Here is a 14148-nt window from a genome sequence, read left to right on the forward strand (position 1 = left end):
ATTAGCTTTAATTAAGAGTTCTTTAATTACAGAAGGTTTTCTGTTAGTTCTTTCAGAATTTCCCCTTCCGTGTCTTGAGGTTTTATTGGCTCTCTATTTGTCTTTCCACTACATACATTCTTTTTATTTTTGCTCTGCTTTCTTGGGGATTTTCTCAGCTCTTTACTGTTGGCTTTAACTCGAGTTTTTCTCACTTCACCATTTATTGATTGACTTGGCCTTTGGCTTTAATGTTAGGAATTGTTTACAATTAGGGTCTATGGGCTGATCAGATGGCTCAGCAGGCGAAGGGGTTTGCTGTGCAAGCCTGGTGACCTGGGTTCGGTCCTTGGTACCCACATAAACACAGAAAGAGAGAATCAACTTCACAAAGTTGTCCTGTAACCTCCACATAGGTGCTGTCAAATAACATGGGCGAGCTCGTGCGCGCATGTGCGCGCGTGCGCGCACACACACACACCAATAAATAAAATAAAACACCACCATCATCAACAACAAAAGCTCCGGGCCTTAGAATGGGTGGGGTCTGGTCCCAAAACAGGGATGACTTGGGCTGTCCTGCAGTGACCTGGAGGCCAGCTGGTGTGCTCCCTAGGGACCAGTAGCAGGTGGTTTCTGTGGCTGTTTCATTTGTGACTAGCTGATTTTTTTTTTCTAGAAAATGGCCATCTACCAGCCTCTGTGGCTGAGGTATTGTTTGCTGGTATCCTGGGCTGGAGGACAGGACTGGCGTTCTATGTCCAGGGTCCACGGCTTCCTTCATCTCTGGTTTTCATTTCTTCTGAAGTGCTCTCCGCTGTGCCTCTGTACCTTTGCCTGTGCCCAAGGGAATAAACTACTCATCTCCGGGTAGCAGGGTGTGGAGCCTGACTGAGGCTCTTTGTGGACCGTTAAACTACTCCCTGGTTCCGGGAACACTGGTTTTGTTGCCTGGGTGGAGGAAGCCTTTCTCCATGGCATCCGTGGCTTCTGTGAGCCTTCCTGGGTACCATGGCAGCCAGACAGCTACTCGCACACATCCTTCCCTTAGAACTGTATATCCTCTACCTTTTCTATGCCTCTCTCACCTCCTGCTTCCAAGTTGTGACTTTCGCTATAATTACGTCCAGGTTTTGCTGAACGTGATGTTTAGTCTTTTTATTTTCCTGGTGTCTTCGATAAAGGGTGTTTTTTTTTTTTTGGAGGTAATGGAAATGGAAGAATTTTCTTTATTCCTGCAGGTTCTTAAAACTGAAGCTGCTCTCTGTATTTTCCTTTGAGTTTAAAACACAAAAATAAACTGTAACAGGGCATTTGTTCCCCCCCCCCGGAACCCTGTTCCTACTTGGAAGAGGCTTATTGGACTGAATTCAGTATGACCCCAAAGTCCAAACGCAACAGGGCTTTTTTTTCCACATCTCAAACATGCCATGTCCTGTGATGTTGGGGCCGAGGCTCCTCAGAGAAGATGGAGAAGCTGGTGTGAGCTCAGAGGAGCCAGGGGCTTCAGTCAGCTCATGTTCCACTGTGCGGTTGGTGACAGCATGCAGGTCTGGCAGCCTGTGTGTCGGAAATGATCAATGACCCAGCTCACCTAGGGAATCAGGAGTGACAGTCAGGTTACTGGCTTCTCACAAAGCAAAAAGATCTGCAGTTCTCATCCCAGCCACTTTGTGGGGTTCACCATCACCTCGGAAGCAAACCTCTGAGCATGTACATATGTGGAAATGTTAATACTAAGAAAGGCCCACCCTAAATGTGAAGGGTGTTGGTCTATGCTCTGGGGATTGAACTGAATACAAAGGAGAGAATGAGCTGGGACTAATATTCCTCTCCTCTGCTTCCTGACCATGGGTGCCTCCTTTATGCGCAAATTAATCCCACACCAGTTATGATTTAAAGGGATATTTATTTAGGGGGTAAAACTCATGAAACACCAACCGTCAGGAAAGGAGCCTAGTCGCCGGAGCAGGAACCAAGTGTGGGAACCAAGAGAGAGTGGGCCGAGGTTTGCCGCTCTTTTTTAAAGATAAATAGACCACGCCCCAGTGGGCTGGTATTTCAACAGCTATTGGCTGAAGGAGTGGAAGGTGCTCCTGCAGCACAATGGGCTCCTACTTCAGAGACTATTGGATGAAGGAGCGGAAGGTCCTCCTGCAGCACCTCCTGCTCCGACCAGCATGCCTTCCCTGCCCTGATGGTGATGGACTGCATGACCGGGGCATGCTTTGGTCAGGAGTCTTATTTCAGCAACAAGAAATAGAATCAATACAGTGGCAAATACAATGTGCTTCTCTGGACCATGGTGGTCTACATCACATCAAAGTCAGGGGCCTCATCCAGTCCTTTCCACCACCACTTGAGACCCCTTCTGAGGGTGGGTCCCTCTGAGTGTCTTGTAGTATAACACAGTTCAAGTATTGTGATTAAAGCCTACAGAAATGTGTTTTCCAGTGTCCAGGAGGCCAGAACTCTGAGATCAGGGACTAGAAGGGCCATGTTCCTTCTGCAGGCTCCAGGTGGTCCTTGCAGGCAGCTGCATTCCTCCAGTTTATGCCTCTGTTTGCACACGGCTTCTCCCTTTAGCTGTGTCTGTGCCCTCATCCTTTTATTTCTTTTCAAAAGCTTGTTTTAGTTTTATGTATATGAGCGTGTGTCTGCATTTATGTGCACCACAAGAGTGTAGTACCCATGGAGGCCAGAAGAGGGACCCAGATCCCCTGGAGTTGGAGTCACAGATGGTTGTGAGCCTCCAAAAGCATGATGGGAATTGAACCCCAGTCCTCTTCAAGGTCAGTGAGTGCCCTTAACTGCTGGGGCATCTCTGCAGCTGCAACACACTTTGATTTCTTATGACGACATTATTTATTGGCTTTAGGAGCCAGGTAACCAAAGACAATCTTGTTTCAAAATCCTTCATTGTATCTACAGAGATTCATCAATTTTTATTTTACTATTAAATAGGGTCATATTTTGGGGGCCGGGGGCAAGAGTCTGGACATATCTTTTGGGGACTACCATGTGGCTTCCCACACTTCTTGTACTCTTGACACATTCTTCTTTCCTGCCTAAGTGTCTGCATGATGAGAGCTCTGCCGTACCTGCCATGTCTGTAGACTCTAGGATATGAAAGGAGAGATTAGAGACTGCACGGAGGAAGGGGCGTCTTATAATTTGTATTCATTTAAAGGGTAAAGACTTGTGAGATTGCTCTGCAGATGAGGGTACCTGCTACTCAAAGGTAGAGGCCGCTCCCAATTTGTGATTCCTTCATCTATGCTTTTTCCCCTGTGTCATGACTCACAGATACAAAACACATTTAGTAGAAACTGAACCTCAGACTCTGCTGTCGACCTTTCCATGAGCTAATAATGTGTGTTCTGATCTTCTTGTGTTTCTGAGCAATGGCCATGAGTGCAGATCAGTTAATTTGGGACCCTAAGGGGTATAAGTGACGTCTGTGTGGGCTGTGTGGCTAAGGGAGCATGTTCAGTAGGTTAGGGCACTAAATGCATTTTCCACAGTTGCTATTCTTGAGTGAAGGTGTGTTAAGGGATCTGGCTTTATTACGAGTTGGGGGGACATCTATATTTGTGTTCTATGTGGTGCAGAGTGGGCACAGTGGCACAGAAGCTTCTTCTGATGGACCCACATCTACCACTGAAGTTTATGGTCTCTCTTAGTGCCAGAATCACACTCCCAACTCACAGACTCTCCATTGGATCTTGACATTGGCTTTTCCCCAGTTGGACTGGGATTTTTCTGAGGTTGACCAGTTATCCTTCCTAAGCTCCTGCTAAAACTGACCTTTAAACCATCACTGGAATGCCCAGACCCTGGTAATAAAGCAGGCATTCATTGCTCCTCTCAGGTGAACATTTCGAGATGGGACAGCCATATTCCAAAGAAGGGACCAGCATGATAAGTTTAGGCAAGCTGGTGACTCAGAAAGCACCATTGTAAAGGGTGGGTACTAATTACAGTAGTAAAAACTCATAGGACACTTAGAGGTAATGTTAAAAATAAAACAGCAAAGGAACTGGATACGGGGAAAATGTGGCAGAGGGAGAAGGGGCCAGGGCTGCATTTGTCCTCAGAAGTGTTAGCATATTCTGTTTGGAGCCCGTTGCCTAGCGAAATTCCACAACGGGAGCGTCATTTCTACTGGCTCCTGACTTGTCCAGAACCCTCCAGAGACCAAAGGCTTTTGCTATTTTAATATATGGGTCAATGGAAAACAGTCGGAAATCTGGTAGTTAGCACAAGTTTCACTACCAGACTCCCTTTTGAACAGACACATTTATAATTTAGCTAATATTCTAATAAAATGACACCAGAAGGGGATGAAAAATGAAGTCAGAATATTTCGGGGGAAGGAAGGAGAAGCAGAGATCAGGAACCTGGAGCTGGGAGGGACCCGAGAGTCCTTCCCTGGTCTCCCTCATCCTTGTTGGAGAAGAGGTAACAGACACAGGCATGCCTTCCACTTTCCAGACTCCAGCTGTCTCTGTTCTCGGGGGGAAGGTCACAGCTAGAGACCTGCAAGATGTGTTTGTTTCAAAGAACACATCCCGTGACATCTGAAACTCATATTTTACACTAAAGGGAGAACTCTGGCTTTTTGGACAATACTGAAGTTTCAGCTGCCTGGGCTTGTACCCCTGTTTGGGTACTGGGATGTTCCATTTGGAACCTTGATGTTTCCAACTTCACCTTAGTTAAGGATGGGAGGGGCTTCTGAAAAGTATCAGAAATGAGGAACCTCGAAGTTACCTATCTATAAGAGACATACATAAGCATACATATGCCCACCCCATGCATAGCTGGGAAGTACAAATGGCTGGAGGGATGGGTTTGGATGTCATATAGACCCCCTTAGGGATGAAAAGAATAAAAGCTGACCCTCTTGGCCCCAGGTATGTCAGGCGTGGACACAATGGGGAAGGGAGGAAGGACATGGCCACCTATAAACCGTAGAGCCTTGTATATATATCCCAAGTCTTACATAGTTCCAGAAATCTACAGGACACCTACCTCAGCCCCCGCCCCCAGTCTCCATTATAGACTGCTCAGAATTGGTTTCTGAGAGCTGTTGAGACAAACACACAACTCTCACCTTGTGGAGAATAAGGCTTTAGTCTAAAGCCAAATTTAAGTGAACATGGCCTGGGAACACATATTTAGGTTACCCCAACTACCATGCTCCAAAAATGGAAGAAGTTTCATGAAGCTTTTATGGCAAGCTAACAAAGAAAATCATAAACCAAGGGACTTTTCAAATACATTGGAGGAGACATTAAGTGGTTGGTTTCAGCATAGTTGAGAGATATCTCAGCTTGGGGCTTCAGCTGGGGACACCCTTAGCCCTTTGGTTGGTGGAGGACAGGATTTTGTTAAGTTAATACATTCCAAAGGTCTTTAAGTTTAGCAGGGTCTTAGGTTTGACACAGAGGTAAATGAGAGGACAAAGAGGGTAAATTGCAACTAGGTTCTGGACCTGCAACATTCCAATCACTCCAGGTACTAAAGTTCTAACTAGTCACCCAGCCTTTGCAGACACAGCTTCTTTCCAGGAATTCCCGTTCATAGAATCTATATGCTGTATTTAATTAAAAATAAACCAATTAATGCATTTTATAGACAGAATCTGCTCTTTCATTTCCTGGTCACTCAGAACAGAATAAGCACACAGAAACTATATTAATCACAACACAGTTTGGCCAAAGGTTCACGCATATTTTTAGCTATCTCTTACATCTTAAATTAACCCATTTCTTTCATCCGTGCATTGCCACCAGGTTATGGCCTATTGGTAAAGTTTTAGTATATCTTTTTCCTTCAGCAGCTTCATGGTGTCTCTGACTTCACCTACTTTCTCTCTATACCTCTGTTTGGATTTCCCACCTGGCTTTATTCTACTAAGCCATTGGCCGAAACAGCTTCTTTAATAACCAATGGTAATAAAACATGTTCATAGCATACAGAGGGGGCTCCCACATCAAATGCACAATTCATAACCTTCCTTTTCTCAAGTGATTAGAGATTCCTTACTATATGTAAAGACCCTGTCTCTATGGACAGTCATTAGAGGAAGTCAACAGAGGTCAGCTGGAAAATATTTGGGGACAGGGAGAGAGGCACTTAGAATTAGAAAGTATAATTGCTTTTGAAAGTTAGGCATGATTCTTGTTTGGTGAGTCAGTCTGTAGAAAATGATCTTTATTGGGTGTGTTCTGCAGCCTGGCCTGGATGGTGCTGCAAGCTTGGGCAGGAGGTACTTCCATAGTATGTGCTGATAGAGCCCTTTGCTTCTGTTAGACATAGAGATAGGGTTTGGAATGTGGGAATTAGGAGGCATGTACCCTACCTATAAGGGACACCTCAGAAGTTACCATACTCTAGGGGGGTTTCCAGAATCAGAGTCACATGTCACTCCTTCTGGGAAACCATGGGCAGGAGGTCTGAAGTCTTGCTCTCCCTAGGGTGGCCAGTACCACCCAACAGTATAACAATGGGCTCAGCTACCCCAAGAAAACTTGAATGTGAATCCTGCAATCATGGAGAAAAGTGTTTGCTTGTCCTGCTCCATCTTAGCTGGCAAAGATGGTATCCTGTAAGTCCTAAAGGGTGGAGGTAGGGCCATTTGGAAGATTCTAGAAGAGGCAGACTCTTGTTTGGTGAGGTCTAGTCTGATAGGTAGTTCAGAGCTGCCCATTGTTGTCTTCAGGAACGGCTGGCATCTTCTGGAACTTTTGAGGGGCCAATACCTTCACTGTCTTAACACACTCAACCTGTTTTCAGGATACCCTTCCAGACCAGTATGACTATCATGCTTTTGTTACAGAATACTGAAATCTGGTGGGTAGGGGAGTGGAGTACCTGACTAGACAGCTGTGAAGTTGAGATTTGATTCATATCTGGCTCACTTTACTTTTGGTCTGGCTGCCTGGAAGCAGAGCCAGCAGTAGGCTCTCTTAAAAATGGCGGACCCAGTGGGAAACACTGGGCAGGAGGGAGGACCACAGGAGATGGTAGGGAGTGTGGAAGGGGTTTGTGTTGGGTGCAGCTCCTGGTCTAGAGCACACGCTAAGATGCTCTGCTCTCCACCTCTGCCAGCCTTGGGTGCTGGGCTCTTTTCTGGGGAGATGGCTCCAACGCTCAAGGACCAACTTCTGAGAGAGGTCCTCACATGGGCTTTGCCCAGTTGAAGCTCCTGAGAGATGGGCTTTCTTGGCTCAAAAGGAGGACAAAAGCGTGGTGGGAGACAGTGATGTGGCCTTAATCACAGTGAAGAGCTGGGACACGTCCCAGCCCCAACTGCTCTAAGATTAGCCACGATAGTCCCCCTCGACTGGGATTCCTTGGGGCTACAGAACCTTGGCTGGTAGCCATGATGGGGCACAGCTACCAGGCATCTCTCCACAGGATACCTGGAGGGATTCATTGCTTGGGACAGTGAAGGCAACAAAGGGTACAAAGGACGTCCTGAGACTCGGAAAGCCTTTCCCCCACCCTGAGAACCTGTGTGTTTCATTGTGATTTGTATCTTTCCTTCCCACAGGGTCTAGCAGGTGGGGACTCTCAGGGGTGGGTGGCTTGAATGAGTGAAGCAATGATACAAGCAGGCTAATGGCCTGGCAGTCCCACTGGGGAAGACACCCCTCCTTATGTGATCCCTTTCAGTCCTTCTAGGAGATGTACTTCAACCCACCCACTACCTCTCCCAGTATCTCTGCTGCAGATTTGACTCATACCCTGGGCACCTTCTACATACTAACTGGAGGTGTAAGCTGTCTAGGTGAGAAGTGATGGGGTAATTTTTGGGTGCCCAGTGACCATGCCCATGGCCAAAGAGGTGAGTAGAGGAGACTCTGAGGTGGGGAGGCTCACCCATGGTGACGGTCGCTGTTTACAGCTTCCTGGCCATCCGTGACTGCAGCCAATGGAAAAAGCCCTTCACCAGTGCTCATAAGCCATGAATCAGTGGCTGCCCTCACTAACGGCTTTAGTGAGTATCTCATTTACTTTGCCTGAGGGAGGGCTGAGGTGGCAGCTGGAACAGGACACTCTTGTGCCAGTTCCTATAAATGTTCGTCGGGCATGCCTCATTGACCCCCAGTCAGGGTTTCAGCCACTCCCTGTCTGTGGTCACACTGAGAGGGTGGGATTTGATCCTGGCTCTCCTCAGTTACTCATCGCTAGCTCATCCACCCACACAGCTGCTGATGGTCCCCTGTCCTGGGACAGCTTCTGTAGGGAGTCCTCATTCCTGCTTCCCCCCTCTCTAGAACGGTTTTCATCTCTCACCATTCCCTTTTGTGGGGCCTCATCTCTCCAGTCCTGTTGATTAGCCGGGGTTGACAAAGATGTGGGTATCATGTCTTGTTTAGGATAGCAAGATCTTGTCACAGCACGTAGAGTAGCTTCACCTGGGAGCCCACACAGACCTGACATTGCCCTGGCAAGTGGCGCCTGTCTTATCCAAGGTGTCAAAGAGGCAACTGTGGAAAGTGTTTCTAGGCTAAAAACAACCTGGGTGTCTCTGTCATTCCAAAGCTCCATGTGAGTTATGTGTACCAGAACAATCTCTAGTCTGTGAAACATTTGTACTTATTCCTATCAGTCTCCATGGCAACACCCAGAAAGATGGGTGTTATTCCCATTTTACCATGGATGGAGCTAAGGAGTGAGTGGCCAGATCAAAATCTCATGGTTTATCCCTGAGAGACCAGTGTCACATCCGACCCCATCCTGGGTGCTCATGTGCCTGCCTTGCCCCTGCCTCTGCTTCTCCATTGATGCACATAACCTGTGTTCTCTCATTTCTCTTTACCTTGTCTGTGCCCATTTCATTGTATTCTCCTTCGCCGCGTCCTAGCACTATGTGACCATGCACCGGTTTGTCATTATAGATTTACCATCTCAGGCAATGTGTACCTGAGAAGGGGGTACCATATACTGTGTGATCTTTTGTGCCAGGCTTCTTTCACCTAGAAGGAGGTATTTTGGGGGGGCATGGAAGAAAGGGTTTGTTTTGCTAACACTTCCACATTGTAGTCCCTCACTGAAGCAAGCCAGGGAAGGAACTCAAGGCAGGAACCTGGAGGCAGGAACTGAAGTGCAGGCCATAGAGGAACACTGCTTATTGGCTTGCTCAACATGTTTTTAAAGCCTACCCAGGTTGTAGCACTATCTTTTTATACATGATTAATAGCATATTATATAATTTGCATTTTGTTTATGCACCAATCACTGAAAATTTTCATATTTATATTGTACCTGTGTGTGTGTGTGTGTGTGTCCTAGGGAGTATTAAATGCCAACTTGCCACAGCCTAGAATCACCTGAAAAAGGAGTCTCAGTCCAGTAATTAATTTATCAGGTTGTCTGTAGGGGATTGTTTTGATTATTGATATAGAATGGCCAGCCCACTATGGGCAGCACCATTCCCTAGGAAGATAATCTTAGGCTGTATAAGAAAGATAGCTAGGCACGCGCCTGTGAGTGAGCCTGCAAACAGTGCTCCTCTACAGTTCTTCTGCCTCAAGTTCCTGCCCTGACTTCCCTTAATGATGGACTATGACCCAGAAGGGAAAGCCAGATAAGTCTTGTCTCCCCTAAGTTGCTTTTGGCCAGTGTTTTGTCACAAAAACTAGAATAATGTGTGAACGCACTTTTTGTGGCACACGTGTGGAGGTCAGAGAACAACCTGGGGGAGTTGGTTTTCTTCTTCCACCATGTGAGCTCCTGAGATTGAACCAGGTTGTTGGCATCGACCACAAGCACCTTTACTTGCTGAGCCATCTTGCTGGCTCTTCACTAATTGTATGATGGGCATTTATGTCATTTGGATGCTATTAATACTGCTGTCATGAGTATTTGTATAAAAGCCTCTGAATATACATACAAAACTGATGTGTTGCTTTTATTGGTTAATGAATAAAGAAACTGCTTTGGCCTGTGATAGGGTATAGTAGAGCTAGGCGGGAAAACTAAACTGAATGCTGGGAGAAAGAAGGCAGAGTCAAGAAAAGACATACAGAGTCAAGAGAAGACATGTAGCCACCAGAGGAGAAAGACAGGAGCCACCAGCCTTGTGGTAAAATACAAAATAATAGAAATGGGTTAATTTAAGATTTAAGAGCTAGCTAGCAATATGCTTAAATGATTGGCCAAGCAGTAATTTAAATAATATAGTTTCTGTGTGGTTATTTTGAATCTGGGCAGCTGGGAATGAATAAGCAGCCTCCCCCAACACAAAACCATATATATTCATATCTCTTAGATGTATAGAAATGGAAATGCTGAAATGCAGTAAACTAGCTTAGTTTGAAGAGCTGCTGAACTAGTTTTTTGAAGTCTGCATTGTCTTCTGTTCCCACCACAGGCTTATGAGTTCTGTTTTCTCCATGTTCTCACCTCTGCTTAGCATCTTAGTCAACATAACGCATGTGCAGAGGTACCTCACTGGGAGTTGTGATGCTACCCTGATGCCTGCCCACTGCATACTCTCCTGCATCCCTCACTCATTTGCTCATCTCCTTTGGGACAATGCCTATTCAGGCGCTGTCTTAGTTACGGTTTCTATTGCTGCAATCAAACACCATGACCAAAAAGCAAGTTGGGGAGGAAAGGGTTTATTTGGCTTACACTTCAGCATTGCTGTTCATCTCTGAAGGAAGTCAGGACAGGAACTCAAACAAGACAGAGTTTGATTGCAGAGGATAAGGAGGGAAGCTGCTGGCTGTCTTGCTTCCCATGGTTTGATCAGCCTGCTTTCTTATAGAATCCAGGACCACTAGCCCAGGGATGGCACCACCCACTATGGGCTGGGCCCTCCCACATTGATCACTAATTGAGAAAATGTTTTGCAGCTTGATCTCATGGAGGCATTTCCTCAGCTGAGGATCTTTCCTAGTTGATAATACTAGCTTGTGTCAGGTTGACACACAAAACCTGCAGTATAGGTACCTTTCTCACTTCTTACATTGGGTTGCCTTTTTTGTTATTGAATTGTAATAGTTCCTAATATATTTTTTGCTTCAAATTCCATACTCATCTATACACTTTTCACATATACCATCTCTTTCTATAGTGTCTTAATTTTCTTGAAAATATCTTATGAAGAATATTAGCTTTGAAACATGATGAAATCCAATGTATATTTTTTCTTTTGCTTTTGTCTTCAGTGTGTATGAAGATTTCATTGGCCAACCCAAGGCTGGGAAAACTTAGACCTGTGGGTTTCTTTGTCCTCAGAATCTTATAGTTTTAGCTTTTGCATGTAGGTCTTTGACTCATTATAAATTAATTTTTGTATTTGATGTGAATTAGGAATCTAGCATTGTTAATTGGTTGATTTTTTTTTGATATGGCTATCCATTTATCCCAACATTAATGACTGAAACAAAAGGCTTTTTTTTCCACCTCGGAACTGTTTTGTTGAATAACTTTGTTGAACATGAATGCAAGGGGCATCTATAAACTGAGCAGGAACATAAGGGTTATTTTTAGATTCTACAAGATTCTCTTAGTCTTCACCTATTACAATATAAAACCTATATTGTCTTGATGCTGTTTTCTTTGTAGTAACGTTTGAAGTCAGGAAGAGAGAGTCCCCTTCAGACTCTGTTCTACTTTTTCAAGATGCTCAGGGTACCTCATATCCTTATGAATTTTAAGTCAGCTTGTCAATTTCTACATTAAGCTTCTGATAGCTGGATCTTCTTACACCCATGAGACAAACTCAGATTGACAACAGAAGTTCAGAAATGCAGTTGTTGTAGGGGCAAGGGAATGTGGAGCAGGAGCAAAGTGGAAGGAGAGTCCGAAGGAGACAGACTCTAGGGGTGCTGTGGAGACACGCTTTCTTTGGTTGAGTGTCCTCTCCTGAGACGTGGGCAGATTAAAGACATCAGTATCATCAAGTTTAACAGAGCTGTTTAGCAGCCTCAGAGAAGCATTTCTACCAAGCTGGGAACAGACTCTTTTGGGGCTAGTGAGAGAAGAAAAATTTGCTTTCAATGATGAACTTATTCTGCCTTTAATTTTCATACAGCCAGTTTGGGCTCCACAGTTGCTTATTGTTTTGGAGATTTTTGTATTCCAAACAACTTCCTGAAAACCAAGGCAGAATCACCTTTGGTTGTGATCTTGATATATGAGCTAAGGACTGGATATGGGGTGTGACCCAGAGTCACTTAGATGATGAGGATGATGAAAGGGACCAGCAGAGGTTGATTTGCTTCACAAAAGCAACAAATCTCACTAATGTGTTCTTCCAACAGAGAGCTAAGCAGTAAAAGTTGCCATGCTTGGAGGCTGCAAAGAGCCAGAGCTGAGGACAACTCAATGTTCTTCTCAGAAAGTTTATGTTTGTGTGAATTAATTTTAAATGTTTACTTGACATAACCTGTAGTTTTCCAATAAGAAAGCCACAGTTGAAGGATTGACAAGATCAGATTGGCCTGTGCACAATGGAGGATTGTCTTTATTGTTAATTAAAATAAAAGGCCCAAGCCCTCATGGGTGGTGCCATTCTCTAGGCAAGTGGTCCTGAATATATCAGAAAGCATAGACCTTCCTGCTAGCCAGTAAGTAGCACCTTCCATGGTTCCTGCTGTGTGTGATCGCAAGAAGGCCTGCTTTCAAGTTCCTGTCTTGATTTTTTCCAATGATGGATTATATACTGGAATTGTAAGCTAAATAAAACATCTCCTCCCCTACGTTGCTTTGTGTCATAGTGTTTTTATCACAACAGCAGAGATGAGACTAAAATAGTTAATGCTGAGACTGTGATACCCCACAAGGAAAGCCACAGGCAAAGAGACCGGGAAGCCTTGGAACCTCCAGAGGACTTCTACAGTGGTCCAGCCCTCATTCCTTCTTACCACATTTCCAGATCTATGATACGAAGGCCCCATGCTCTATATTCTCTCAAGAGACTTCAAAGATCATGTTCTCCAATTCCATAGCTGAATCCAGATTGGTGTGGCACAAGGTTGTGGTGTTCATTAGACTAAACAGCAGGCTGAGGGTCTGAACTGGCCTTCTTCGCTACTCGATAACGTCCACTGTATTGACCATGTACATCTGTTTGGTTGACCATTACCATCTGCTTGGTTGACCACGCACAACTGCGGCTACTTGGTTAAACATGAATATCCACTTGGTTGGCCATGCACGTCTGCTTGGCTGCTCATGCATATCCTCTTGGTTGAGCATGCACAACTACTTGGTTGAGCACATATACACCTGCTTAGTTGGGCACACATGTCTGCTAGACCATGTACATTGATTGACCATGTACATCCTCTTGTAGGACAATGCACAGGTACATTCTCTTGGTTGACAATGGACATCCACTTGCACATTTGTTAGATTGACACTGTACATCTGCTAGGTTGACCAGGCACATCTGCTAGGTTGACCATGTCACCTGATAGGTTAATCATGCACACCTCTGGGTTGACCATGCATACTTGCTTAGTTGACTATGCAATCTGCTAGGCTGTGCATGCACACCTGCTCGGTTGACCATTTACATCTGCTTAGCTGAACATACATATTCACTTGGTTGACCATGCATATCTGCCTGGTTGACCGTACACATCTGTTCGGTTGATCACATATATATCCATCCACGTACACAGCTGCCTTATTGACCACACTGTGGTGGTGGTTATTGCCACTCGTTGGAGTGACAAGGTTCACAGAGTGCACAGAGCTAGTCAGATCATCCTTCTGAGCACCTGCTGGAGCTCATAGCTTGCCACAGTGACTCAGAATCTGAGAACACGATGATAAGTCAAGAAGGCTCCTGGTGGCAGAAAAAGACATGTATTACTGGGCACTGGATGACACAAGAACCAAATTCCAAGTGAGGAGCATCCTGAAGTTCAGCAGGCCTGATGACCTGCCATTGATGAAGCAGTTGAGTGCAACAGGATGATTTACAGGACACTGCCTGCCACACTGACACCTCAGGGACTGACTGGGTGGATGAGAGAGGACTGTAGATTAGATGGACAAATAAAACCATCCTGGCCCTGCTGGGGAGAACGGCTGTCCTTGTGAGTGGCAGACCTCTCAGCATCAGGAGAGGCCTCTAGAGCAGTCAGTCTGACCGTGGAGTTGGTAGAAGGTTGGTTGGCACAGCCTCACCTGTAC

Source organism: Alexandromys fortis, unplaced genomic scaffold (genome assembly GCF_014885135.2).
Source record: "Alexandromys fortis isolate MF-2015 unplaced genomic scaffold, M_Fortis_MF-2015_v1.1 scaffold_139, whole genome shotgun sequence".
Classification (NCBI taxonomy): Eukaryota; Metazoa; Chordata; class Mammalia; order Rodentia; family Cricetidae; genus Alexandromys; species Alexandromys fortis.